This window comes from Opisthocomus hoazin, chromosome 7 (assembly GCF_030867145.1).
Source record: "Opisthocomus hoazin isolate bOpiHoa1 chromosome 7, bOpiHoa1.hap1, whole genome shotgun sequence".
Classification (NCBI taxonomy): Eukaryota; Metazoa; Chordata; class Aves; order Opisthocomiformes; family Opisthocomidae; genus Opisthocomus; species Opisthocomus hoazin.
Genome location: NC_134420.1, coordinates 74,004,872 through 74,032,521, shown reverse-complemented (window position 1 = coordinate 74,032,521; position 27,650 = coordinate 74,004,872). Strand labels below are relative to the sequence as shown.

The 27,650-nt window shown below is 55.0% G+C and overlaps 1 long non-coding RNA gene across 1 annotated transcript in view; it reads left to right on the top strand.

The window, feature by feature from the left end:
• The window catches only part of LOC142362078 (uncharacterized), a 56,929-nt gene extending 30,534 nt beyond the window's left edge, over positions 1-26,395 (top strand). Inside the window, exon 3 of the long non-coding RNA XR_012764633.1 lies at positions 26,296-26,395. This is a non-coding gene — a long non-coding RNA (uncharacterized LOC142362078). The remainder of the gene's footprint in view (positions 1-26,295) is intronic.
• Positions 26,396-27,650: the final 1,255 nt, after the last annotated feature.

Sequence of the window (27,650 nt, the reverse complement as noted above, 5' to 3'; positions counted from 1 at the left end):
ATGCCGCTTCCCTCGGCTGAGCCCAGGGCTCTGCTGTGACGGGCGCTGGCGGTCTTGGTGTCACGGAGGTGCCGTCGGGCACTCCTGCAGGAGCTTAACCGGGAGCAAAGAGCTAATGCTGCAGACCTCAGTTCATTTTTGCCTGAAAATTCAGATATTTCAGTCACCAAACGCACCTGATGAGGTTCAACAAGGGCAAGTGCAGGGTCCTGCACCTGGGGAGGAACAACCCCAGGCACCAGTACAGGCTGGGGCTGAGCTGCTGGAGAGCAGCTCTGCGGAGAGGGACTGGGAGTGCTGGGGGACGACAGGGTGACCATGAGCCAGCAGTGTGCCCTGGGTGCCAAGAAGGCCAATGGGATCCTGGGATGCATCAAGAAGAGTGTGGGCAGCAGGACGAGGGAGGTTCTCCTTCCCCTCTGCTCTGCCCTGGGGAGGCCCCATCTGCAGTGCTGTGTCCAGTGCTGGGCTCCCCAGTTCAAGAAAGATGAAGAGCTACTGGAGAGAGTCCAGCGGAGGGCTACGAGGATGAGGAGGGGACTGGAGCATCTCTGCTGCGAGGAGAGGCTGAGGGAGCTGGGCTTGTTTAGGCTGGAGAAGAGAAGGCTGAGAGGGCACCTAATAAATGCTTATAAATATCTGCAGGGTGGGGGTCAGGAGGACGGGGCCAGACTCTTTTCAGTGGTGCCCAGCGACAGGACAAGGGGCAATGGGCACAAACTGAAGCAGAGGAAGCTCCAGCTGAAGATGAGGAAGAACTTCTTCCCTCTGAGGGTGACGGAGCCCTGGCCCAGGCTGCCCAGGGAGGCTGTGGAGTCTCCTTCTCTGGAGATATTCCAGCCCCGCCTGGCCGCGGTGCTGTGCAGCCTGCTCTGGGTGACCCTGCTTGGGCAGGGGGTTGGGCTGGGGGACCCACAGAGGGCCCTGCCAGCCCCCACCATGCTGGGACTCTGTGTGTGCGGTGATGGAGAGTGTTAGCGCAGAGCGGGAGCGCGCTCGAGGCTGTGGCTGTGGGCACGCTGTCCGCGTTCGGAGTTCACGCAGAAACACTCATTGAGCTAATCTTTTCTCTTTAGATAATTTATGTAATTAATTTCAAATGGACTTGCTCCAGATGCTGATTTTGCCCTCTTGGTTGTCTGCTGCTTGCTTTTCCATCAAATCCAGCAGTGTTAACAGCAGGGGGGCAAAGCCCGCTCTCAGCTCTGCTCCCGGCGCTGGTTTTCGGCCGGGCTCCTCCTGGCGAGAGCTTCGGCTGCAGAGACCCCCGCGGGGAAGAGAGGGGAGGCCTGGTGCAACCCCGAGACCACGCTTGTCTGCAGCGTTCACAGCTCGCCGGCCTCCTGCGAGTGCCCGGCGCCGTGTCTGAGGGTCGCCCTGGGATCGTGTCCCAGCGCTGCCGTCAGGGCGCAGAGCACACAGTCGCTGGGATGGGGAAGTGACAAACACCGAGGAGCTGAAAGTCAGAGAATCTGTGAGATCCCCAGGATGTCACTGGCACCCCAAACGCACGCAAGGGTGGTGCTGAGAGGTCCCTGCATAAAGCGTCCCGTGCAGATCACGCTCTGGGGTTTGTTCACCGCAGTTCGAGGGCACCATTTCTACAGCCAGTGCACGGGTGCGTCACGGACACTGGGGGAAGGGCTGGCAGAGCAGCCTCGTGCCTTGTCACAAGGCTGCAGAACTTCACTGCTTTATAGAACAGAATGGAATGGAATGGAATAGAATAGAATAGAATAGAATAGAATAGAATAGAATAGAATAGAATAGAATAGAATAGAATAGAATAGAATAGAATAGAATAGAATAGAATAGAATGCCTTTTCTTCTCCAGGCTGAACAAGCCCAGCTCCCTCAGCCTCTCCTCGGAGGAGAGATGCTCCAGTGCCCTCCTCATCCTCGCAGCCCTCCGCTGGACTCTCTCCAGTAGCTCCTCATCTTTCTTGAACTGGGGAGCCCAGCACTGGACACAGCACTGCAGATGGGGCCTCCCCAGGGCAGAGCAGAGGGGCAGGAGAACCTCCCTCGTCCTGCTGCCCACACTCCTCTTGATGCACCCCAGGATCCCATTGGCCTTCTTGGCACCCAGGGCACGCTGCTGGCTCATGGTCACCCTGTCGTCCCCCAGCACTCCCAGTCCCTCTCCGCAGAGCTGCTCTCCAGCAGCTCAGCCCCAGCCTGTACTGGGGCCTGGGGTTGTTCCTCCCCAGGTGCAGGACCGTGCCCTTGCCCTTGTTGAACCTCATCAGGTTCCTCTCTGCCCAGCTCCCCAGCCTGTCCAGGTCTCCCTGGATGGCAGCACAGCCTGCCGCTGTATCTGGTATATTCTGGAGAGAGTAATGTAACACAGCCATCTCGTGATCACGCTGCTGATTACGGGGCATCATTCTGTGTCCCTTTTGGAGCTTTCAGCTGGCTATGTGCTTTGAAGCCAAAGACAAATAATGAAGGTGCAGAGCAGAGAGCACCTTCTCTCTCCGTATGTGCAGGTAAAAGACCTGCTTTGATTTATTACCGAGCCCTAAAAAAAGCAGGACATAAATTACTAAGCGTTGCCAAATCTTTCAGCTCTCGTAGGCAAGGCTATTTGCTAAATAGTGTATTGGAAGGTCTTTTAGATGCTGCTGAACTTACTACGAGCAGTTTACTTGGAAACATGAGTTCTTGATGAATTTCTGTAGTAAAATATACTGGAGTTTCTTTTCTTACTCAGAAAATGTGTCTGAAATGGAACGCACAATTCAGGGTTTTGATCTGTAACCATGATATCATCTTCTGTGGATACACTCTGAAACAGTTGTAGTAAAATATTGGTTCTTCTCAGTTGCCTTTGTTTGTGGAGAGATCTAACTGGGGGTCGGAGTGTCAGTGTGCAGGACAGAAAGGCGAACAAACAAGTGATGTAACTGAGAATAAACTTGGTGTGCCTGTTGTCAGGCAGCAGGTATGTCCGTATCCTTTTTGTACATGGACACACGTTTATCCGTGTTATATCCAGGAGCTTCACATTTGGCCCTGCTGGCCATTTGCCACACTTGTTTAATTTTTTATGCATCAGAATGAACTGTTGTCGTGCTTTGAGGAGGCTGTCCTTGAGCATTAGCCAGCTCTCCTGGGCCCCTTGCCAGCCCCGGGGCCATATTCTCATCAGATCCTGCTAAGTAAGTCCACGAAGAGGCTAAAATCATTTTCTTCTGAAGCCCGTGTTTGTCTGTCCACTGTTTATCCTCTTGCTCGTTCCTCTCAGGATCTTGAACGCCACATGTTCTCATGGTCACTGTATCCCAGGCTGCGTCATCCAACAGTTCTCCTCTTTGTTGGAGTAGCAGGTCCAACAGAGCATCTACCCTGGCCGTGTTGTCAATCACCTGCATCAAGCAGTTGTCTTTAATACACTCTAGAGGTCACCTGGACCGCTTGCACCCAGCCGTAGTGCCCAGCTGGATGCACCGAGGTGTCTGCAGCCACCCATGGGTGCCAGGGCCCATCTGTGAATATCTCCTGCTCTGGAGATATTCAAGACCCGCCTGGACGCGGTCCTGGGTGATGCTGCTTCGGCAGGGGGTTGGGCTGGGTGACCCACAGAGGTCCCTGCCCACCCCTACAGCTCTGTGATTCTGTGATTCCCAGTCCGGTTGACCAGGCTGCCTACAGAGTGGCCGGGATGCTCTGGGCTGTGCCCATCGTACGTGCGCCGCGTTCCTCATCCAGACCGGTAAGGGAGCAGTCAGAGAGCGTCAGAGCCGGAGAGATGCAGCAGCGCGCTCCGCGTGCCCCCTGCGTCACGGGTGACTGTGTGCTCAGGGTGACGTTCTGCCTTCCCCCCTCTGCTCTGTTTCATCCACACCGTGTTTCCCAGCTCGCTTGGAAATGTCACGCAGAAGAGCCTTAGAAGCATTATTAAAGTCAAAACAAATGACATTTGCTGCCTTCTGTTTTCCAGAAGCCTGTTAGCCAGTCACAGAGGAAAACTGGAAAACTGGCTGCCTGTTACGTTACCTCTTTCTAACCTCCTTTCTTCCAAGAATAAATTCCCTTTGAGTTTTGTGGGAATAAATAATTGCGAAGTTAATGTGGAGTCTCCTTCTCTGGAGATATTCCAGCCCCGCCTGGCCGCGGTGCTGTGCCCCCTGCTCTGGGTGACCCTGCTTGGGCAGGGGGTTGGGCTGGGTGACCCCAGAGGTCCCTGCCATCCCCTACCATGCTGAGATGCTGTGATTCCGTGACTACCTGCAGTGCTGGGCACAGTGCCCTGTGGGCATGTGGTGCTAAATTGACGGGTGTGGGTTCTGATATCTGATAGAAAACCTTGGCACCGAGGAGTGACAAAGACAAGCCACACGTGGACAGGTGGAACGGGGAGCTTCACGCCGTGTGTCCGTGCCCCGGGGCCCCCTGCGTTCCCCCAGCCCGGGTCCAGCTGACAGGGCTTGCTGCGGGGGGGTTCACAGCCCACCCGTGACAGGACCCCTTCCCAGTTCCCACCTGCACAACTGCTCGTCTTCCGAGGAATGAAAAGTCCGGGGCCTTGTCTGCGTTTTTTTAAACTTTCTGGCCATGTGTGAATATTACTGCCAGTACACGTTGGGCAGAGAGGAACCTGATGAGGTTCAACAAGGGCAAGGGCAGGGTCCTGCACCTGGGGAGGAACAACCCCAGGCACCAGTACAGGCTGGGGTGGACCTGCTGGAGAGCAGCTCTGTGGAGAGGGACTGGGAGTGCTGGGGGACGACAGGGTGACCATGAGCCAGCAGCATGCCCTGGCTGCCAAGAAAGCTAATGGGATCCTGGGGTGCATGAGGAGGAGTGTGGGCAGCAGGGCGAGGGAGGTTCTCCTTCCCCTCTGCTCTGCCCCAGTGAGGCCCCATCTGCAGTGCTGGGTCCAGTGCTGGGATCCCCAGTTCAAGAAAGATGAGGAGCTACTGGAGAGAGCCCAGCGGAGGGCTGCGAGGATGAGGAGGGGACTGGAGCATCTCTCCTACGAGGAGAGGCTGAGGGAGCTGGGCTTGTTCAACCTGGAGAAGAGAAGGCTGCGAGGGGACCTAATAAATGCTTATAAATATCTGCAGGGTGGGTGTCAGGAGGATGGGGCCAAGCTCTTTTCAGTGGTGCCCAGCGACAGGACAAGGGGCAACGGGCACAAACTGAAGCAGAGGAAGCTCCAGCTGAAGATGAGGAAGAACTTCTTCCCTCTGAGGGTGACGGAGCCCTGGCCCAGGCTGCCCAGGGAGGCTGTGGAGTCTCCTTCTCTGGAGATATTCCAGCCCCGCCTGGACACGGTGCTGTGCAGCCTGCTCTGGGTGACCCTGCTTGGGCAGGGGGCTGGGCTGGTGACCCACAGAGGTCCCTGCCAACCCCTAACGTTCTGTGATTCTGTGAAGGCTTTGCAGAGCTCCGCTCCTCGTCTCCGTTAGGCTTTGCCATGCCGCACGGTGCCACAGCAGAGGACAAGCTGGCCTTCAGTGGTGGCGAATGACAGAGACCCAGCTTGGTCACAGTGTTCGCTGCAGTTGCTAAGAGCAGCCCAAGGTTTACTGTAGTTATGGTGTTTGCTTGGAAATAATTTCCCAAATGCTTCTAGCTTTGCTGTGGCAGTTTGTCTCTGATTGCAGAAATAACAAAATGCCTTGAGCGTATTTATTCACTTGAGTTTTATTTTAGTTGCTCATCATAAAAGTGTTAATAACAGCCTGAAGGGACGGAGCAGAACTGCGTTTGAGCAGTAGAGACCCAAAGGGAAGCTGGTTTCGAATGTTCCTTAATGCACCGTTGTGTCCTCGAAGAGTTTTTCTTTTCTGCCTTTTTCTTTTCCCCTTCTGCCACTTGATGGTGCAAACCAGAAATAAAAGACAACTGAATTGTCTGATACCATGAGTCTCAGATTTAATAATGTGGTAAAAATCAGTCCTTCAGGTAGCTGGACTTCATTGCCAGCGAAAGGTGAATGTTTTTGTTTGCTCTTGAAGGTGAGTCTTGATTTTCTAGCACACTGTGGGCTTCTTCCTCGCTGAGCCCAAAGGCTGATTGTAGCTCCTTGGAAGGTGTGCAGAGATGGAAGAGAGAGAAGGGACTGCTGTGAGACCAGGACAGGGAAAAGTGATGCTGAGAACTGCTGGTTTCTGCCAGAAACAGTTGTCAGCCCCCCCCAAGCTCTCGTAAGCCGGAGTGTCTCTGGCGTGATACTGAGTGGCTGCAGCTCAGCAGTTACTGGCTTTGTTTTGGCCGCGGTACGTCCGGCAAGCCTGCTGCTTCCGCGCTCGCCGCGGCCTGCGTGCTCTGAAAGGTGCATTAAAGGCCTGTGCAGTGGTCGGGTCTATCTGGAGCTTACCTTCCAGTGTTAGAGTGGGAAAGAGGGAGTGTGAGGGAGCTGGGGAGGGAGGGAAGGAAGGAAGGAAGGAAGGAAGGAAGGAAGGAAGGAAGGAGGGAAGGAAGGAAGGAAGGGAAGGAAGGAAGGGAGGGAGGGAGGGAAGGAGGGAAGTAAGGAAGGAAGGAAGGAAGGAAGGAAGGAAGGAAGGGAAGGAGCGAAGGAGGGAAGGAAGGAAGGAAGGGAAGGAGGGAAGGAGGGAAGGAAGGAAGGAAGGGAAGGAGGGAAGGAGGGAAGGAAGGAAGGAAGGGAAGGAGCGAAGGAAGGAAGGAAGGAAGGAAGGAAGGAAGGAAGGAAGGAAGGAAGGAAGGAAGGAAGGGAAGGAAGGGAAGGAGCGAAGGAGGGAAGGAAGGAAGGAAGGGAAGGAGGGAAGGAGCGAAGGAAGGAAGGAAGGGAAGGAGGGAAGGAAGGAAGGAAGGGAAGGAGGGAAGGAAGGAAGGGAGGGAGGGAGGGAGGAAGGAAGGAGGGAAGGAAGGAAGGAAGGAAGGAAGGAAGGAAGGAAGGAAGGAAGGGAGGGAGGGAGGGAGGGAGGGAGGGAGGGAGGGAGGAAGGAAGGAGGGAAGGAAGGAAGGAAGGGAAGGAGCGAAGGAGGGAAGGAAGGAAGGAAGGGAAGGAGGGAAGGAAGGAAGGAAGGAAGGGAAGGAGGGAAGGAAGGAAGGAAGGGAAGGAGGGAAGGAAGGAAGGGAAGGAGGGAAGGAGGGAAGGAAGGAAGGAAGGGAAGGAGGGAAGGAAGGAAGGAAGGGAAGCAGGGAAGGAGGGAAGGAAGGAAGGAAGGGAAGGAGGGAAGGAGGGAAGGAAGGAAGGAAGGAAGGGAAGGAGGGAAGGAAGGAAGGAGGGAAGGAGGGAAACTCCCCCCTTCATCTAAGGGGTGGGACACGGTCACCCCGGAGAGGCCTCGTTGCTGCGGGGTCGGTTTCTGAGGGACTCTGTCCCTTGCTCATCAGGACAGGCTTGCTTCAGGACCCTTGTTCCTGGTTAGCCAGCACAGGGTGAAAACGTGGAGTTATTCCCCTAGGTACACTGCTTGGCGTCTTCCTAGGCAAGACAATATCGATCCTTTGGAGCAACTGGTCCCTGACTGCCTTTCCACACGCAAAGGAGAGCCGGAGGCCACGAAGGGAGCTGCCGGCTCTGCCGTTTGGTTTCTCTCTCGTAGCAGCGGCTGTGGCACCGTCAGACGGATGAAGTCAGAGTGGTCCCTGCTGGGGGCTGATGTTCCCCAGGGAGGTGCTTTATGGCTCAGACCTCCCCGTCACGTCGGTGCCGTGCTCGGTTTTGGCAAGCGGGCTCTGGTACGAGGCCCTGCGGTCCAGCGCAGGGTGCTCCCAGGAGCTGAAATGCAGAGGCTGTGGCGTCAGGGGCAGCTGCCTAGAAATCTTCCCCTGGGACTTGGGAAGGGCACCCGGCCGTCTCCGGGTACGCGCTGCACGCCCTGGCACCCATCTCACCGCGGCGCGGGGACCGGCACCGTGCTGCACGTCCTCTGTCGTCCCCTCCTTTGGCAGAACGATGCTGTGCTTCAGTTTAAACCCAAGCACTGTTTGCTTTGTGAATTATGATTGTTAAAACATGACTGTTTATCTTCCTGCAGGACTTCCGAGATTATTTATACCTTTAGAAATTGTCAGAGGGAAATTTCAGAGTCATTCAAACAAACAGGTAATTTATTTGTGGCAGTACAGATAGTCTGAAGACTTTAATTCCTGTGCAGATCAGAAGTAGGAGACCCATTTGTCAGGTCAGACAGCAAATGTGATGCTGTTCCGGATTAAATATCTTTGTGCATCCTCCTCAGATGGCACTGTTCTAGGGCATGTGGTTGGTTGTCTTAATAGAAGCCTCATTTCACTTTCTTCCAGACAATATGTTAGTTATCCTTTAACTTGTAATCTCAAGTTCATGTCTGGATGAACACAGTGTCCTTCAGGACCCAGTGTCTGCAGATGCTGTCCTCCAAAAAGCCCCACTTCATGAAACGGAGGTGGACTTCAGTGTCCATGGATCTGTCTGCGTGCTGCAGGCAGGGGAGGAGGGCACGGGGCGCTCGCAGCCGGGCTTCATGGGGTGGGCGAGCGGGTTGTTCGCGTTGTCCCAAAGCGTGTGAAACCAAGTGGGTTTTCCATGGAGTGGAGCTGCTTTGCCAAGTGGACAGATGAATAAGGATTCTAATTTGAAAGTGTCTGAAGTCAAAGGGCCTTTCGGAAGTGTGTTGGTTTTCCAGCTGTGAGGGTAATAAACCTTCTTCTCCAGTTTAATACTTGTTTTCATTCTTAATGTTCAATAATAATTCCTCCTCCCCGGGGACCTGTATGGGGAGGTGATGGGAAGAAGCGAACCCCGAGGCCGTAGCTCGAGCCGCCCTGTGCTTACAGTGAGCGGCAAACCCTTCGCGCTTCCGCTGTGCCTTGCCACCGCGCTCTGCTCAGGGCCAGGCTCTTCCCGTTGAGGTTTGCCAGCTCCCTCCGCCCCAAAAATCGAATGCAACCATGGCTTTAGCTTTGTTGGACCGCTTGGTGTGGAGTGTGGAGACCTGCCCTGCACTCGGCGATGGCCTCTCCCGGCTGAGAGGGGATCACAGAATCCCAGCATGGTGGGGGTTGGCAGGGACCTCTGTGGGTCACCCAGCCCAACCCCCTGCCCAAGCAGGGTCACCCGGAGTGCAGGGTGGCTGTTTGTATGTCTGGCCTCAAGGAAGAAGTGGCAAATGGGAAGGTGCAAATTAACTCTTCAGTCACAGAATCACAGAATCCCAGCATGGCAGGGGTTGGCAGGGCCCTCTGTGGGTCACCCAGCCCAACCCCTGCCCAAGCAGGGTCACCCAGAGCAGGCTGCACAGCACCGCGGCCAGGCGGGGCTGGAATATCTCCAGAGAAGGAGACTCCACAGCCTCCCTGGGCAGCCTGGGCCAGGGCTCCGTCACCCTCAGAGGGAAGAAGTTCTTCCTCATCTTCAGCTGGAGCTTCCTCTGCTTCAGTTTGTGCCCATTGCCCCTTGTCCTGTCGCTGGGCACCACTGGAAAGAGTCTGGCCCCATCCTCCTGACACCCACCCTTCAGATATTTGTAGGCATTTCTAAGGTCCCCTCTCAGCCTTCTCTTCTCCAGGCTGAACAAGCCCAGTTCCCTCAGCCTCTCCTCGTAGGGGAGATGCTCCAGTCCCCTCCTCATCCTCGCAGCCCTCCGCTGGAGGTCTCTCCAGTAGCTCCTCATCTTTCTTGAACTGGGGAGCCCAGAACAGGACACAGCACTGCAGATGGGGCCTCACCAGGGCAGTGTAGAGGGGAAGGAGAACCTCCCTCGTCATGCTGCCCACACTCTTCTTGATGCACCCCTTGTCCTGTCGCTGGGCACCACTGGAAAGAGCTTGTCCCCATCCTCCTGACACCCACCCTGCAGTCCTGGAAACATTTCTTCTTGTCTCATTTCCCAGCTTCTGCTGCGGGGAGCGGAGTGCCCAGCACAGCAACGCAGACTCTGGCAGTGTCAGCGCGCTGCCGTTCCTTTCCTTCGCCGTCAGCCTTCACAGCAAGCGATGGGCCGCAGGGCTCTTGGGAGCCTGAAGATGGGTCGGCTGCCGCTGTGCCAGAGCCCGCGGGCACTACCGAGCAGCGTCATCCCGACGAGGTTCTCTGCCGTAGCTTTGGTAACCTCGACGTGCTGCTGCACATTGCAGGAGTGAAGGTGGATACGCCCGCTCAGAGGCTGCAGGAGAGCTTTCTGCTGTGCTGCTCAGTTAATGAGCTGACCTGGACTGCTGAGAAGCCTTGGAAGAAGCTCTGCTTGATCCCGTCAGTGCTGCTTCGTGCCTGTTCTGAAAGAACCAGCGGAGATGGGGGTGAGATCTTACTTTACTCCAACAAACCTCCCGTGTCCCTTCCCCGTCTTGATGCTGTAGCTGTAAGATTAAAAAGAAAAGCTTTTGTATGGCCTCTAAAAATGGTCTGGAAGTTGTTCTGGAAGTGGGTCAGTCTCGGCAAAGTTCTGCAGGCCTTCTAGGATCTGGGGTCGTTGCTGTTGACTTCGTACGAGACTCGGTGGCATCCTCCTCCCCTTACAGGGTCGAACAGGGCTAACGCCCTATCACCACTGATAAATCACTGCGCATTAGGACGCCTGATACTCTTCAGACATAATTGGTTGCGTGGAGAAGCAGACTTTTTTTAAAGCAGGGGAAAAGACAGCAGTGCAGCATGAAGATTAAATGCCTGCCAATTTTTATCTTTAAAGTGGTCGTTTTTTACTGCAGGTGAAGCAGAATTCGGGCTGAGTGACAGTTCTCTAATGCAACTAATTATTTCTGTGTTTCCGCAAGCAGCAATCAAGAGCACTGTGTTTGATGACACCAAACTGGGAGGTGTGGTAGATACACCAGCAGGCTGTGCTGCCATTGAGCGTGACCTGGACAGGCTGGAAAGCTGGGCAGAGAGGAACCTGATGAAGTTCAACCAAGGCAAATGCAGGGTCCTGCACCTGGGGAGGAACAACCTCATGCACCAGTACAGGCTGGGGCGGACCTGCTGGAGAGCAGCTCTGCGGAGAGGGACCTGGGTGTCCTGGTGGACGACAGGGTGACCATGAGCCAGCAGTGTGCCCTGGCTGCCAAGAAAGCCAATGGGATCCTGGGGTGCATCAAGAAGAGTGTGGCCAGCAGGACGAGGGAGGTTCTCCTTCCCCTCTGCACTGCCCTGGTGAAGCCCCATCTGCAGTGCTGTGTCCAGTGCTGGGCTCCCCAGTTCAAGAAAGATGAGGAGCTACTGGAGAGAGTCCAGCGGAGGGCTACGAGGATGAGGAGGGGACTGGAGCGTCTCTCCTGTGAGGAGAGGCTGAGGGAACTGGGCTTGTTCAGCCTGAAGAAGAGAAGGCTGCGAGGGGACCTTAGAAATGCCTCTAAATATCTGCAGGGTGGGTGTCAGGAGGATGGGGCCAGACTCTTTTCAGTGGTGCCCAGCGACAGGACAAGGGGCAATGGGCACAAACTGAAGCAGAGGAAGCTCCAGCTGAACCCGAGGAAGAACTTCTTCCCTCTGAGGGTGACGGAGCCCTGGCCCAGGCTGCCCAGGGAGGCTGTGGAGTCTCCTTCTCTGGAGATATTCCAGCCCCGCCTGGACGCGGTGCTGTGCCCCCTGCTCTGGGTGACCCTGCTTGGGCAGGGGGGTTGGGCTGGGTGACCCCCAGAGGGCCCTGCCAACCCCTGCCGTTCTGTGGTTCTATGATTCTGTGATCCCCCTGCTAGCATGGTGCTCTGGTTTGGGGGGTTTCTCCCCCGCCCCCCATGCTAGCATAATAACTAAATCCATTCTAATAGAAACCGCTGGGTTTTATGGTTTTTATCTGAAATTGCTGTTGGCAGGATTAGGAGCAGGAAGAATTGCTTCCCTAAATACCTTATGGGCTCTTTACTTCCAGCTTGATGCTATCTGCATAAACCTCTCCATTAGAGATGGAAACCTCTGCGCTTGAACAGGAGGAGCAGGGAAGGTGTCTGGGACCCAGATGAGCTCTCCCGTTTAGGAACCCAGCGCTTGCTTTTCCGACACGCTTCTGTGCGAGGGTGCTCATTTTTCACATGTAGAAACCACGGAAGAGTGAGCACGTGCCTAGAGGTGTTGGGGGGTCTGAGTGTGCGCCTGCCTCGACATTTGGGGGGAAGCCCTCAGAGAGAAAACAGGTTGGTGCTGGAGAAGGTTGGCGTGAGTGCCCAGCAGACCGTGATGTGCTGAATGCACGCGTGGTTCCACCGCCGTCCGTGCCGAGATCACCCAGATCTTCGCCAGCAGCCGCACTGGGGTGATGCCAGCGTGGGATGGGCATTGCAGCTGGGCTGGTTCAGCCTGGAGAACTGGGACGGAGCACTGACCCAGGCTGCCCAGGGAGGCTGTGGAGTCTCCTTACCTAGAGATATTCAAGACCCGCCTGGACGAGGTCCTGTGCAGCCTGCTGTGGGTGACCCTGCTTCGGCAGGGGGGTTGGACTGGGTGACCCACAGAGGTCCCTTCCAACCCCTACTATTCTGTGATTCTGTGATTCTGTGAGAAGAGGAGGCTGAGAGGGGACCTTAGAAATGCCTCTAAATATCTGCAGGGTGGGGGTCAGGAGGACGGGGCCAGACTCTTTCCAGTGGTGCCCAGCGACAGGACAAGGGGCAATGGGCACAAACTGAAGCAGAGGAAGTTCCAGCTGAACCCGAGGAAGAACTTCTTCCCTCTGAGGGTGACGGAGCCCTGGCCCAGGCTGCCCAGGGAGGCTGTGGAGTCTCCTTCTCTGGAGATATTCCAGCCCCGCCTGGACGCGGTGCTGTGCCCCCTGCTCTGGGTGACCCTGCTTGGGCAGGGGGTTGGGCTGGGTGACCCACAGAGGGCCCTGCCAACCCCACCATGCTGGGACTCTGGGATTGCGCGTGGCGACGGGCAGCCAGCCGGTGTAAGCCGTGTCGTGTGGAACCGCTCTGTCCATACATGGTTCTGTGCTTGGAAACAGCGCAGGAGAATCGTGTTTGTGTTCCTTGCCACCATAAATCCTGTGTCCGGTGACGGGCCTGCTTAACCCCGTGATTTCTGTCAGTGTCATGGCAGTAGTAGTAAGAAAAAAGGCTATGCACCGAAGACAGAAGAGGCTGTGTGTGCTGTTGGTTTTTAAGGAGTCACTCAGTCTCGGTACTGATAATTCTACTTTTCTGGATATTCTTTATCAGTGATGGTGCTGCAGATTGATTGCACATGGGAAGGAGATAAAGAATCGAGCTGCTGTGGTGTACGTCTGCTAGAGAGCACCCGGAGCAGAGGGACAGGAGGCAGAGCTGGTCCATCCCACGCTCTTCCCTTGCACAGTTACAGAGTTCATCCTCTCATCTGACACCCTGGCAAAATGGAGTGTGGATCTTCACCCTCCTTTCCTGGCGACAGCCCTGCGCCTTCCCAGACCTCCGAGCCTGCAGCAGCCCCGTGCCCCAGCTCTGCAGCCGCGGGTGGCCGGGCTCCTCTGCCCACCTCTGCGGTGCTCAGACGGCGCTGGCAGGCAGGTTCTGCTGGAAGGTGGGGTCGTGGTGGTCCCGTCCTCTCGTGCCTGGGCCGGGGCTGTGCTCCGCGGGCTTCTACCGGGCTCCGTTCGCCTCCTCCCCCTTGACAATTTGCGTTGACTTTTATTTCACCAGCCGTAACGCGTGTGCCTCATTACACCTTTAAAAGTTTCCAAATAGTCATTTTAAGCTGTTAAATTGGCAAAGAAGTACAAATGTCTCCTTGGATTTTGATTTTTCGTGTGCCCCATCGTGGATCGGTCTGGAGCGCTGCATGAGGCGATCCCCGTGTTCGGTAGTCGTGGTTATTCCTGTAAGCGTCCCCCCGAGAATCTTCACAACTGCAGTGGGCAATTGCTTTATTTTAAATTTAATTAAAAAATGATCCACATAGGGAGAAAAGTTTTAATGTGATCAAAGAATTCATTTCAGGAAAAGCTACCGGCGCTTTGCTGGAAGTGGTGACGGGTGTTTGCAGCCTCCGACGTCCGTCAGCGCCGAGGCAGCGTCTGGCCCCACGGCACACGACACGGAGAAAGGCTTCAAGCTGTAACAACCGCCACGGATTTTTCCTAGAATTTTGCAGGATCTCTGCAGAGTGGGAGCTGTGGGTTTGTTGCAGCAGTGTCCTGTGGACAGTGGCTGAGGGGGCTGTCGAAGCCCTGCTCTCCAGAGGCAGCGGCAGCGTGGGCGGAGGGCTTTGCCTTCGCGCTGGGTGCCCGGAGGGATGGAGGAAGGCTCTGCAGCGAGGCTGGCCAGGGGCCCCAAGGCCAGGCTGCAGGGGAAGCCCCTGGGCTGGCGACAGGCAGCTCTTCCTCCAGGCCTGGAGGCATATAAACCAGAATCCTGGCCTGGACTGAAATCAGTGCTTCAGCGTGAGAGTGTGTGGGGAAGGACTTCTTGTTCCCTGGTGAGGCCCCATCTGCAGTGCTGTGTCCAGTGCTGGGCTCCCCAGTTCAGGAAAGATGAAGAGCTACTGGAGAGAGTCCAGCGGAGGGCTACGAGGATGGTGAGGGGACTGGAGCATCTCTCCTACGAGGAGAGGCTGAGGGAGCTGGGCTTGTTCAGCCTGGAGAAGAGAAGGCTGAGAGGGGACCTTAGCAATGCCTCTAAATATCTGCAGGGTGGGTGTCAGGAGGATGGGGCCAAGCTCTTCTCAGTGGTGCCCAGCGACAGGACAAGGGGCAACGGGCACAAACTGAAGCAGAGGAAGCTCCAGCTGAAGATGAGGAAGAACTTCTTCCCTCTGAGGGTGACGGAGCCCTGGCCCAGGCTGCCCAGGGAGGCTGTGGAGTCTCCTTCTCTGGAGATATTCCAGCCCCGCCTGGACGTGGTGCTGTGCAGCCTGCTGTGGGTGACCCTGCTTGGGCAGGGGGTTGGGCTGGGTGACCCACAGAGGTCCCTGCCAACCCCTGCCATTCTGTGATTCTGTGATTCCCCTGGGAAGTGACCAAGGTGCTCTGCAGGAGTCCTTTCTGGTTTTGGCTGGTGATCTTCTCCCCTGGGGGGTTCGCCTCCTGCTGAAGAGCCCTGTGACTGCGATGTCAGTAACTCAGCTCCACCTTCAAGGCACCTTCTTTGCCCCAAAGGGCTCTGCAGAAGCTGCCCACCACGGGCGCGGGCGTGCGGAGGAGCTGTTGGCCGGGAGCTGCAGCTCCTGGGGAGCTCTGGGGAGCGGCAGCAGCAGCACCAGCGCAGCTCCCGGCGCCCGCGGCGGGGGTCAGCCCGGAGAACCTGCCCGGGAGCTCCGGGCCCCTCGGCGGGGATGCCCTGGCCCCGACATTCCCTGCAAAGGCGCTGCCAAACCCGCCTCGAGCTTTGGCCCTTACTTTCTTAAAGAGAAATGCTATTTTCAAAAGTTGTTTTGCATCACAGAGAGCGGGTTCATGCTGTGAGATTGAGTTTAATTATCGCTGCGGTAAATTACAGCAAAGTTAAGGGGTGCCTGCTCTAATACCCTTCTAGCGCTGGTTCTGCAATGCATTTGTGTGATAACATGAAGGAAAGCCTGGGAATTACTTCTTTTATGTACATGTAGCTTAAATGAACCCGAAATTAAAATGATGGGCATATCATGGCTTCAAATTAATGGCCTTAGCAGCTTAAATGACATATTTGCAAGTGAGTTCAATATAATCTTGGTTCCCTTTGCCTCTGTCCTTAGCAGCCCGGTATTTTCAATCTTCTAGAAGACAGTGATTTCACCAGCATTTAATGGAGCTGAAAGCAAAAGCACAATAAAACTCCATATACGAGAGAACATGATAAGTGAGGAAATGGATAATGGGGTGGTTAATGCTGTTAAATACCTTGTGCTTAATGTTGGCAGGTCGATTGGTTTTGCCAGTAAAAAGTTTTAAGTGGTTGCAGGTCTTGACTGTTGGAAGCTTTCTCCAAAAATAATCCACCTAAAGCGCTGAAGTGTAAATCAGACTTTTAACAAACTGCTGTCGTGATTTATTGCCCCTTTTGTGTTGCTTTTTTGGAAGCCTATATTTTAAAACATTATGTGCCTTCTCGGGACTAATCTGTTCTGCTGTACTTAGGGCTGAAAGTGCAGAGGCAGAAAGCAAGCGGAGTGCCTGGAGCCCTGGCGCAGCGGCCTGCGGGCAGCATGGGGCCGTCACAGAATCCCAGAATCCCAGCATGGCAGGGGCTGGCAGGGACCTCTGTGGTCACCCAGCCCAGCCCCCTGCCCAAGCAGGGTCACCCACAGCAGGGGGCACAGCACCGCGGCCAGGTGGGGCTGGAATATCTCCAGAGAAGGAGACTCCACAGCCTCCCTGGGCAGCCTGGGCCAGGGCTGCGTCACACTCCGAGGGAAGAAGTTCTTCCTCATGTTCAGCTGGAGCTTCCTCTGCTTCAGTTTGTGCCCGTTGCCCCTTGTCCTGTCGCTGGGCACCACTGGAAAGAGTCTGGCCCCATCCTCCTGACCCCCACCCTGCAGATATTTAGAGGCATTTCACAGAATCACAGAATAGTAGGGGTTGGAAGGGACCTCTGAGGGTCACCCAGCCCAACCCTCCTGCCGAAGCAGGGTCACCCAGAGCAGGCTGCACAGGACCTTGTCCAGGCGAGGCTGGAATATCTCCAGAGAAGGAGACTCCACAGCCTCCCTGGGCAGCCTGGGCCATTGCTCCATCACCCTCAGGGGGAAGAAGTTCTTCCTCATGTTCAGACGGAAGTCCCGGACCCGTCCTCCGCGGCCGGCTGTAACCCCGGCGCGCGGGGCCCGTGTGGTGCCCTCAGCAGTCACCTCGCTCCCTTCCGCTCGCTGCCGGTGGACAGGCTCGCTGCTGCCCATCTGCACCCAAAGGGCCACGGCAGGAGCAGGGGCTGCAGCTCTGCTGCTCAGCGAGGCCTCCTCCTCCTCCCAGCACTGAGGAGCTGGCAGAAGATTAGGGTTTTTTCCCAAAATGAGATCAATATAAAACTTTTTTCAGTCTGTTCTAAAAGATAAAGAGAAGTTTACTGAAATGTGGCCAACAGCTCCCCCAAAGCAGTGAAACGGTGGCTGGTGACAGCCTTTGTCTGAGGCACCGGTGAAGTCACCGTCCCAGGCGATAAGGTTTGGAGGTAGAGGAGGAGTGAAGGCTGGGCTCGCGGAGGGGAGAGCATGTGGCCAGCTGACAGCCTTACCCAGGGCCGGACCTCGGCCTAGAAAATCTCCTTCAGCTTTGCTCACATGGCTGCGAAGCTCCGAGGATTCTTGCGTGCGAGATTTTGTGATGACCGAGACTGAGCATCTCTGCAAAACCCTTCGTGAAGGAGAACAGGGAGTGAGGGAAGCACGAGAAAATGAGCAGAGGGAAGGTTCGAAAGCAGATCCAGAGAATTAAGCTGCACATGAACGAAGAGCACTGAAATACCTTTGTAAAAGGAGATCCACACGATGGCTGAGAGCTGTAGTTCCGTCATGTCAGGCTCGCACCGCTGGGCCCCGCCGTCTCCGTGCGCATCCTGGGGCGGAGGAGCATATATATATATATATATTAGATATAGATATATAGATATATAGATATATAGATATAATATATCTATATTATATCTATAATACATATATTATATATTTATATATCATATATATATCATATATATAATATGTCATATTATATTAGTCATATAACGTGACTAATTTTGTAAACTTAATTAAAATGCGTGTTTTCCTGGCATGCAGTGCTCAGTGTGACCAAATGCTGCCTGGTCTTTCGAAAGAAATATCTTTAAAGTGTCCAAGATGTTTATGTGTGAAAAATTGCTGCTGTGTGCACCAACTTTAGGACGTTCCATAAAATTTTTATACCTAATGTGAGCAACGTCTATAAGATGTTACGGTGGAAGTGGATTGGTAATGGTCTCCCTGAGGAGATAATAGCTTTGAGGCTGCCACACCAGTTACACCATGGGTGAATGTCAGAAGTAAAAGAGGCAGGGTAGTAATTAATCACAAACGTGTTAAAAATAACAAGGAACGTCTGACAAAGCTGTTAGGAGGGCGGAGGCTCCTGGAGGCTTTGGCTGCAGCGGAGCTGATTGAGAAGCACTTAAAAATATTTTATAATCTTTCAGCTGTGGCAATCAGCACTATATTGTGAAAAATGTAAAGAAATCTGACAGGCACTTAGTTATTTTGTTCATGTGCTTGGAGAGTAAAGTTAAGTGGAAAGTAAAACTAAGCGGTCTCCGTTTACAGCTATTTCTGCAAGGAGCAAAATCTAATTAAGCAGTTTTAACGGGGATGGTACTAAGGTGTGAAGTTTATTGAACACTTGGTTAACTCTTCAATTACCCTGTGGATTTTGCGAGCTGGTATAATTCTAATACATGTGAGGATCAATTATTTGATTTAGAAGAAAATATAACATAAAACTTTAATTCCAGGAATGGTAGTACTGAAGTAATTGTCACAGATTGATTTTATTAGCATAGTCATTAGCAATATTCTTCTAAACAGATAAATATTGCTTGAGAGGTTTGAGAAGATTTTAGGATTTGCCATTAAAATAAGCTTTGCTTTCTCTAATTTTTTGGGTTTTTTTGAAAATGATAATTGACAAGTTTATATAAAATTGGCTTAAACTTCAAGGGATGGTCCCTTAGCACAGCCCCAACTTTTCTGGAGGTTTTTCCTGGTAAGAAATATACGTTGTGACTTCTCTGCCTTTTGTGTGAGCAGTGGACGAGCTGCGTGCCTGCTCTTCCCCCCGTCGCCCCGAGCCGCCGGCTGCGTTTCGCCGAGCGAGGGGCAGCCACGGGCGCAGAGCGGGGCTGGGCGGAGGGCGCTGGGCAGGAACCTCGCTGCAGCACCGGCGCTCGGGAAACCCAGGCACGGCAGGGGAGAACGGGCGTCTGTTCCACCGAGAGACTACACCGTGAGCTGAGTTCTGAATTCTTAGTAAGAGGCGCAAAAGTCTCTTTTCAGCCCGGGTGGTTTGTCAGCAAATGAACCCTTTGGGTGCTGAGACCTGGGTGACATCGTACCATCCTCGTAGCCCTCCGCTGGACACTCTCCAGCAGCTGCTCATCTTTCTTGACCTGGGCTCCCCACTTCAAGAAAGATGAGGAGCTGCTGGAGAGAGTCCAGCGGAGGGCTACGAGGATGAGGAGGGGACTGGAGCATCTCTTCTACGAGGAGAGGCTGAGGGAGCTGGGCTTGTTCAGCCTGGAGAAGAGAAGGCTGAGAGGGGACCTTAGAAATGCCTCTAAATATCTGCAGGGTGGGGGTCAGGAGGATGGGGCCAGACTCTTTCCAGTGGTGCCCAGCGACAGGACAAGGGGCAATGGGCACAAACTGAAGCCTGGGAAGCTCCAGCTGAAGATGAGGAAGAACTTCTTCCCTGTGAGGGTGACGGAGCCCTGGCCCAGGCTGCCCAGGGAGGCTGTGGAGTCTCCTTCTCTGGAGATATTCCAGCCCCCCCTGGCCGCGGTGCTGTGCCCCCTGCTCTGGGTGACCCTGCTTGGGCAGGGGGTTGGGCTGGATGACCCACAGAGGGCCCTGCCAACCCCTGCCATGCTGGGACACAGAAGTGCAGAGTGACGTATGGAGAAGTGTGATTTTAGGATCATGAAATATGGATAGACGAGGTTTTCCTTGTGGCTTTTTCCCTCCAGGTGAGGATGTTTCTTGATCTCCGTGCCTGTAGATTTGCAGCGCGGCTCTGGAAGAGCCTTTCCCGTAGGCTCCACGGGGCAGCCCGGCGTTGCTGGCAGCCCGGCTGTGCGACGGGGCCGTGCTCTGCGCGGGGTCCGCGGCGGGGCCGGCTTGCAGGCGGCTCTCAGGGCGCAGCGCGGACCCCCTGCGCGGAGGGGCTCTTGCGGGAGGCTGAAGGCTGCGGTGCCGAGCCCGGACCTGCACGTGTTGCGCTGCGTGACCGAGTGTGGCAGGGGACCCTTTGGGTGCTGAGACCTGGGTGATATCGTACCATCCTCTTGATCTGGGCTCCCCAGTTCAAGAAAGATGAGGAGCTACTGGAGAGAGTCCAGCGGAGGGCTACGAGGATGGTGAGGGGACTGGAGCATCTCTGCTACGAGGAGAGGCTGAGGGAGCTGGGCTTGTTCAGCCTGGAGAAGAGAAGGCTGCGAGGGGACCTTATAAATGCCTACAAATATCTGCAGGGTGGGTGTCAGGAGGACGGGGCCAAGCTCTTTTCAGTGGTGCCCAGTGACACAGGACAAGGGGCAATGGGCACAAACTGAAGCCGAGGAAGCTCCAGCTGAACATGAGGAAGAACTTCTTCCCTCCGAGGGTGCCGGAGCCCTGGAACAGGCTGCCCAGGGAGGCTGTGGAGTCTCCTTCTCTGGAGATATTCAAGACCCGCCTGGACAAGGTCCTGTGCAGCTGCTCTGGGTGACCCTGCTTGGGCAGGAGGGTTGGACTAGATGACCCACAGAGGTCCCTTCCAACCCCTACTATTCTGTGATTCTGTGATTCTGTGAATGATACGCGCATCAGGCAGGCCCGTGCTTTGCTGGGGCTCTGGTTGGGTGCCCGCCCAGTAAGCAGTTTGCCATCTTCTCTATACACTTCTACTCTCTTCCAATATGCATAAAAAGGCTTTGAAAATGTATTTTTCAGAAGGCCTGGTTGTTGCCTTCCCAGGCCGGGCGCTCGGTGCGGTGCCCAGCGAGGCACAGCTCGCAGCTCCGCGCAGCCCGGCTCCGTGCCCGTGGCACCACGGCGAAACGGGGAGCGCGGCGGGTGCCGACGGCCGCTGTTCCGCGAAGCGGGGACGCCGAGGCGCAGCAGGAGCCGCTGGCTCTGCCGAGCTCCGAACAGCTCTGCTGCTGCTCCATCTGCCTGCTCGCCCTGCGCTCCTCCCAGCCCAAAGCATCTCGCAGCCACTCCAGGTCGCGGAGGTGACGCTGAAAGCAGAACCCGTCAGATGTCGCAGTTTTAGGTAGAATTGAATCTGATTAAAGTTTCCAAGAGCCATTTCAGCGACAGCCCTCCCATCATTTTCCCTCTGAAGATGAGGAAGAACTTCTTCCCTCTGAGGGTGACGGAGCCCTGGCCCAGGCTGCCCAGGGAGGCTGTGGAGTCTCCTTCTCTGGAGATATTCCAGCCCCGCCTGGACAAGATCCTGTGCAGCCTGCTGTGGGTGACCCTGCTTCGGCAGGGGGGTTGGACTGGGTGACCCACAGAGGTCCCTTCCAGCCCCTACCATGCTGTGATTCTGTGATTCTGTGATCTGTGAATCCATCCTGTAGGCTGGCAGCCAGGGGAGGTGCTCAGAGAAGCGGCGTTCTCTCACTCTGCCCTTGAAGGTCAGTGACACGTGAGGAAGTGTGCTCTTCTGAAAACAGGCTCTAATTTTCCCCTTTCAACCCTTTGATTGGTTTGACATTTAAAAGGGTAGAAGGTAATTGGGAAGTTCATTATATATTTCAGTTAAGTACAAGATGAGAACATTTAAATACCTCGGGTAGAAAGTGCACGCAGGAAAGCGGACAGCTTGCTAGGGAAGAAGGAGACGGCAGCCTTTCTGCCTGCCTCAGATGGAGAAAAGCTGTGAATGATTGACAGAAAACTGTAGTCAGCAAAGGGAAATCTGAATCGTAATGTATGAAGATTTTTTTTCTCTGTTGACTATAGTTTGCTGTCAATCATTTACTGTTCTTCTTATTTTAGTCCGGGAAGAGATGATGGGCTTTCTTACTGCAGAACCTGTCCTTTTTGTGCAGTGTTTTTGTAACCTAAGGATTTTTTTTTATTATTTTGATCCTACACTTCAAAGAAATCCATGACAGACGCTTTCCTGTGATATCCTAAACTTCTGAATATCCATAAATGGAGGATTTGAAAGATAAATAGGAGAACCTGAATTTCATAATTCCCGTTTGCATGTTTCAATAGTTTTTTTTTAATTGTATGAGTTAAAATTGAAGTTATAATCACAGCAGGATGAGAAAAAACTCTAAAGATCGTTCCTTGAGCTTCAACAAAGACAGGTGCAGGGGTCTGAAACTCCCCCACCGGATTTGCAGGGTGGGGAGGTCCTGGGCTGCCAGAGAGGGGTGAGCGAGTCGCTTGGCTTTGGCTGGAGGTTGGAACCGGGGGTTCTGGGTGTGAGCCGAACTGGCAGCCGCTCTGCGGTGCCCTGGTGTGAGGGTGCCTGGTTTGCCAGGCCAGGTCAGGAAAGCAGGCTGGTAACCAAGCTGATGACACGTGGTGCGTGCTCTCGAACCCCTTGGAGCGTCTCTGGCCCTTGGTGGCACTTCGGGCTGCTCCGATGGAAGAGCAGAGCAGGGACGCCCGGCCGTTGCCGTGCCGGCAGAGGCAGCAGTGCGGACGCAGTGCTCCTGGCAGCACTGGGTTTTGTCCTCGCTGTTTGAAGAAGCCAAAGGGTGAGGAGCAGCTGACAGCTCATTGCCCAGGAACTGGGCCCTGGGGCCACCGAGGGAGGAGGTCCTCATGGCAGGAGAGGGCTGTTTCGGTCTTTGGAGGTCTGCTGAATCGCCCCTGCTGGGAGTTACCCCGGTCAGAGAGACGGTGCTTTTAGGGCCCTTCTTTGCTCTTTTTGGTGTTGTTGCAGAAGGCAGCGCTCTGTCCAACACCTCCCTGCCGTGAGTGCTGGAGCTGGAGCTCCGAACCTGCCAGGCCTCTCCGTGAGGATGCCGGGAGCTGAACCGACCGTCTCCGGAGCACGAGGGTCCCCTATCTTCTGTGCTGTGCCGGGCTGCTCACGCGCTGCCGAGCCGAGCGTGGTGACCTGCGGCAGCTGCGCAGCTCGGAGTCGGCCCTGTCTCGGAGTCTCCAGAGCTACTGGAGAGAGTCCAGCGGAGGGCTACGAGGATGGTGAGGGGACTGGAGCATCTCCACTACGAGGAGAGGTTGAGGGAGCTGGGCTTGTTCAGCCTGGAGAAGAGAAGGCTGCGAGGGGACCTTATAAATGCCTACAAATATCTGCAGGGTGGGTGTCAGGAGGATGGGGCCAAGCTCTTTTCAGTGGTGCCCAGTGACAGGACAAGGGGCAATGGGCACAAACTGAGGCACAGGAAGTTCCGTCTGAACATGAGGAAGAACTTCTTCCCTCTGAGGGTGACGGAGCCCTGGAACAGGCTGCCCAGGGAGGTTGTGGAGTCTCCTTCTCTGGAGATATTCAAGACCCGCCTGGACAAGGTCCTGTGCAGCCTGCTGTAGGTGACCCTGCTTCGGCAGGGGGGTTGGACTAGATGACCCACAGAGGTCCCTTCCAACCCCTACCATTCTGTGATTCTGTGATTCTGTGATTCTGTCGCTCGGAGCTGCTCTTGGCAAGGAGAAAATCCTCACGAAGTTCACCTTGGTTATCCTGAAGTTTGGCTTCTCCTCCTCAGCTTATTGATGCTGGAGACAGAACCTGCTCTCCCTTGTGCAGTTGTCAGAGTGCTCCAGACCTCGCAGACCCATCGCTCCTCTTCCTCTCGTGTCCCTCCACCCCCTGTGCCTGCCGTCTCCCGGGCCGTACGCGGGGCCGTGGAGGTGAGTGACGTCCCCAGCCACAGACTGGCAGTCGATAACCGCAGTGAACTGTCACACGCTGGCTCCGGTTTCGTAAGCACAAGGCGCGCGTCTCTGCCTTGTGCGCGGCTGCTGCTGTCTGCGTCTCGCCCGTCGCACCTGCGCGCTGGGGCCGGTCTCTTTGCGCAGGTGTCCAGCAGGAACGCTGGGGTCAGGTGCTGCTTCTGGTTCCCTCCCGGCGAGGAGAACACCTGTAAGATGCCAGAGAAAGGTAGAAAGCAGCGAGACCTGCGGCTCATCCCCGACCTCGGTGGCCAAGCTGGCCCCGGCCCGATGGCCTGCAGCAGGCGTGCCGCTGCGTGTCGCAGCCGAGCAGCGAGGAAGGACGGTGACGGCCTCCCCTGCCGAAGCTCGAGGGCAGGTGGAAAAACGTGCGGGGAAGGTGGGGAGTAGGAAGAAGCCTGAATGCATGTGGGTGTGGAGCGCTGTGGGTAAAGCAGGCTGTGAGAAGAAGTTTCCCTTGACAAACAGCAACGCTGACGGCAGGGCGCGCGGTGCTGGGAGCTGGCAGAGCTGACGCCTCGGCGCTGCGGCCGTGCCTCGAGCAGGGACGGCACGGGGGGCTGCAGCCAGCCCACGGTCCCGGCCGGGCGGTCAGCCTTGCAGCCCGACCGAGGGGAAAGCTGCGAGTAACCCGTACCGGTCTGTGGGAGGTCAGGAGCTGCCTGCGAAAAATAACTGCCTTGGTGGAGGAGATACTTTCTGGTGCTGACTGAGAAGGCTTGATTTGAATATAATCCAAACTCATTAACAGAGAATCATGCTTGGCAAGCCCTTCTCCCCTCCCTCTTTCGGTATTCGTCTGCCAGGCAAATACTTTCAGATAAAAAGAAAAGCTGAGGCCCGGATCAAGTCCCAAGCAGGTGTTGCTCAGCACTGACTGTACAGGTACAGCTGATGCTTCAGCAGCAGTTTTTTTCTGCCTTCTTTGAAGCAGTTGTTATGACAGATCGTTTACCAGATCGAAAAGTTTTTCTCAAATGCGGATGATGAGGGGACTGGAGCATCTCTCCTGCGAGGAGAGGCTGAGGGAGCTGGGCTTGTTCAGCCTGGAGAAGAGAAGGCTGAGAGGGGACCTTAGAAATGCCTCTAAATATCTGCAGGGTGGGGGTCAGGAGGACGGGGCCAGACTCTGTTCAGTGGTGCCCAGCGACAGGACAAGGGGCAATGGGCACAAACTGAAGCAGAGGAAGCTCCAGCTGAACATGAGGAAGAACTTCTTCCCTCTGAGGGTGACGGAGCCCTGGCCCAGGCTGCCCAGGGAGGCTGTGGAGTCTCCTTCTCTGGAGATATTCCAGCCCCGCCTGGACGCGGTGCTGTGCAGCCTGCTCTGGGTGACCCTGCTTGGGCAGGGGGTTGGGCTGGGGGACCCACAGAGGGCCCTGCCAACCCCGAACATTCTGTGATTCTATGATTCCCCTCTGAATTCCTGTGAGGCACCCGAGCAGGCTGCCCCTTCGGCAGCCACCTGAAGAAGAGCCCCTGGAAGCTCTATGCCTGCTCTCCCGTCCCGTGGTTTCTGTCGGCAGTGGAACTGAAGACCGAGATTTCCATTAGTACCATCCCAGCCATAATGACAACATTCATAATTTAGCTAATTTAGCAGACATTCATAATTATTATTGTATTCTTTTCCTCATCTGAAGCACATTGCCCTAATTGCTAGCAGCGCTGGTGAGCACGGTGAAGATTCTGACATCAGGCGTTTCCTGGAGCAGGGAGGATGTGCAGGCTGTGGCACGTTTACCGCTTGGCTGTCTTGTGGCTGGCCTTTCCCGTGTGTTGGTGTCTCCTGGCACGAGCCTGTGAGTTGTGGGGGTTACTGGGGTTTCTCTGTGGTGCAGACAGGGGACGTTTGTAGACTTGGAGTTAGACACAGGTTCCCTGTGCCGCCTGCAGCTATGTGGGTTTCGTATTAACGGTTGAGATAAATTATTGTGTAGTTAATTTGATGGCTTCTTGGCCCTAAGTAGGATTTTTTTTTCTTCAGTTTAATAGGAGACCAGTCTGGTTTTGATGCTGTCGTGCTTTGGCTTAACCCTTAGAGTCACACAAAATAAGATGATCTCAAAAGCAGCCTTTCTGGTGTGGGGTTCCAGCTAACACCCGGGGGCACAGATCCCCTCGCACATCCGTTGCTGCTGCCACGGTGTTGTTGTTTGTGTTTGGGTGCATCAGAAGCACAGAACATTAGGGGTTGGCAGGGCCCTCTGTGGGTCATCCAGTCCAACCCCCTGCCCAAGCAGGGTCACCCACAGCAGGCTGCACAGCACCGCGGCCAGGCAGGGCTGGAATATCTCCAGAGAAGGAGACTCCACAGCCTCCCTGGGCAGCCTGGGCCAGGGCTCCGTCACCCTCAGAGGGAAGAAGTTCTTCCTCATCTTCAGCTGGAGCTTCCTCTGCTTCAGTTTGTGCCCGTTGCCCCTTGTCCTGTCGCTGGGCACCACTGGAAAGAGTCTGGTCCCGTTCTCTTGACACCCACCCTGCAGATATTTAGAGGCATTTCTAAGGTCCCCTCTCAGCCTTCTCTTCTCCAGGCTGAACAAGCCCAGCTCCCTCAGCCTCTCCTCGTAGGGGAGATGTTCCAGTCCCCTCCTCATCCTCACAGCCCTCCGCTGGACTCTCTCCAGTAGCTCCTCATCTTTCTTGAACCGGGGCGCTCAGAACTGGACCCAGCACTGCAGATGGGGCCTCCCCAGGGCGGAGCAGAGGGGGAGGAGAACCTCCCTGGACCTGCTGCCCACACTCCTCCTAATGCAACCTCTTCCAACCCCACACACACTGGAGGAGAGGAGACTGGCTGCTGCTGCTGCAGAGATGAGTGACTCGAGTAGATGGCTGCGTAGGTCTCGTGCGGAGCTGCAGTGAAGCACGGACAGGTGCAGGAGCTGTGTTGTGAATCTGCTGTTTCTCCACAGGTGCGGCTCCAGTGTGGACACACCAGTGGGAGAGTCATTTGGCTGCTGAGGGCTTGGAGTCAGTTTGCGAAAGATCGGCATGGAGTCACCTTCACAACTGAACAGGCAAGTGGTGTATCTGTCTAACCAGAAGTACAATCCTTATTCCAACTTTTCCGCTTTGATTGAATCAAAATCTCAAAAGACTGAAGGTACCAGAAGTTGTCTTATATCATCCCTTAAACCACAAAGGCCCCCCGCCATCCAGCAGCTGCCTTGCCCTGCTTTGTTTGGGGTGCAAAACTCTCAAAGGTCATGGGAGAACCTAAGCACCGTGCTACAAAGCCCTCCTTCCTCTCACGGCTGCTCCGTTGGCCGTGGCGTGCTGCATGGGACACGGTAGGTTGGATTTTACCTTAGCCAGTTCTTGATGTCAGAATAGGTTTCCGAATCCTGTGTTACTGCTGGCCCTTTGTTTCAGTGGTAAGTTCTCCAGATGTGCTTTGGCAGCCTCAAGTCGCTGGAGACTGTCACCCAAAAGCTGGTGGTAGCCCAGGCGGGCGATGCTGATGAGCTGAAGCAAACACCGGTACGTGCCGCGAGTGTCGGTGTCACAGCTGCCGTCGCAGCAGGGTCCTGACGTTCACACAATTCCAAACACAAGCACAGCCAGAAGACTGATTTATGTAACCTAGATGCCAGAGTGAAATGTCCTTCTTCTCAACCAATTTGTTTTGGAGTTTATTTTATTGCTTGGTTTTCACCATGCGTGAGAAGCTCGTTGCCAGCCTGTTTCTGTTGTGTGCTCCCTGGCCGCGGCGTCTCAGCTGTGCTGATCTCTTTGGGTTACTTTTGGCTGTACCTGACAGCAAATTCTGCTGTCGTGGCTGGGTTTGTTCCACCAACAGTGGCAGTTTTACACTTCAAATAGCTGTAGAAATGCTCCTCAAATCCCTTCCAGGAGTCTTGCTCTGCAAATGCTCGTTGAGAGACCAAAACTGAAACTCCAGAGCTGGGCGCTGAGGCTGGACGATGTGGGCAGAGCTGTCTCCACGAGTCTGTGCGTTGCCTCCTTGCCTTCCTTGTGTAGGGCTTCAAGTGCCTCGTAACTAAATAACCAGCTTTGGTTTTGGGGAGCAGGGAAAATAACAGGGGGCTGTGGCTGGGTAGCAGAGAGGGTGCTGGTCCTGCTGCCGCGTGCTGGAGCAGTGCTGCTCGTGAGTGATGTTGTGTTCTTCCCCATTAAAAGGTGGCTGTTTGTGAGCCTTTACCGCTCAGCACGCCCCGTGATGGATGAGGACCCCAGTGCTCCAGTTCCACGCAAATAAGAAAAAATGACAAGCCGTTTTGCACAAGATCTTCAATCACAGAATCAC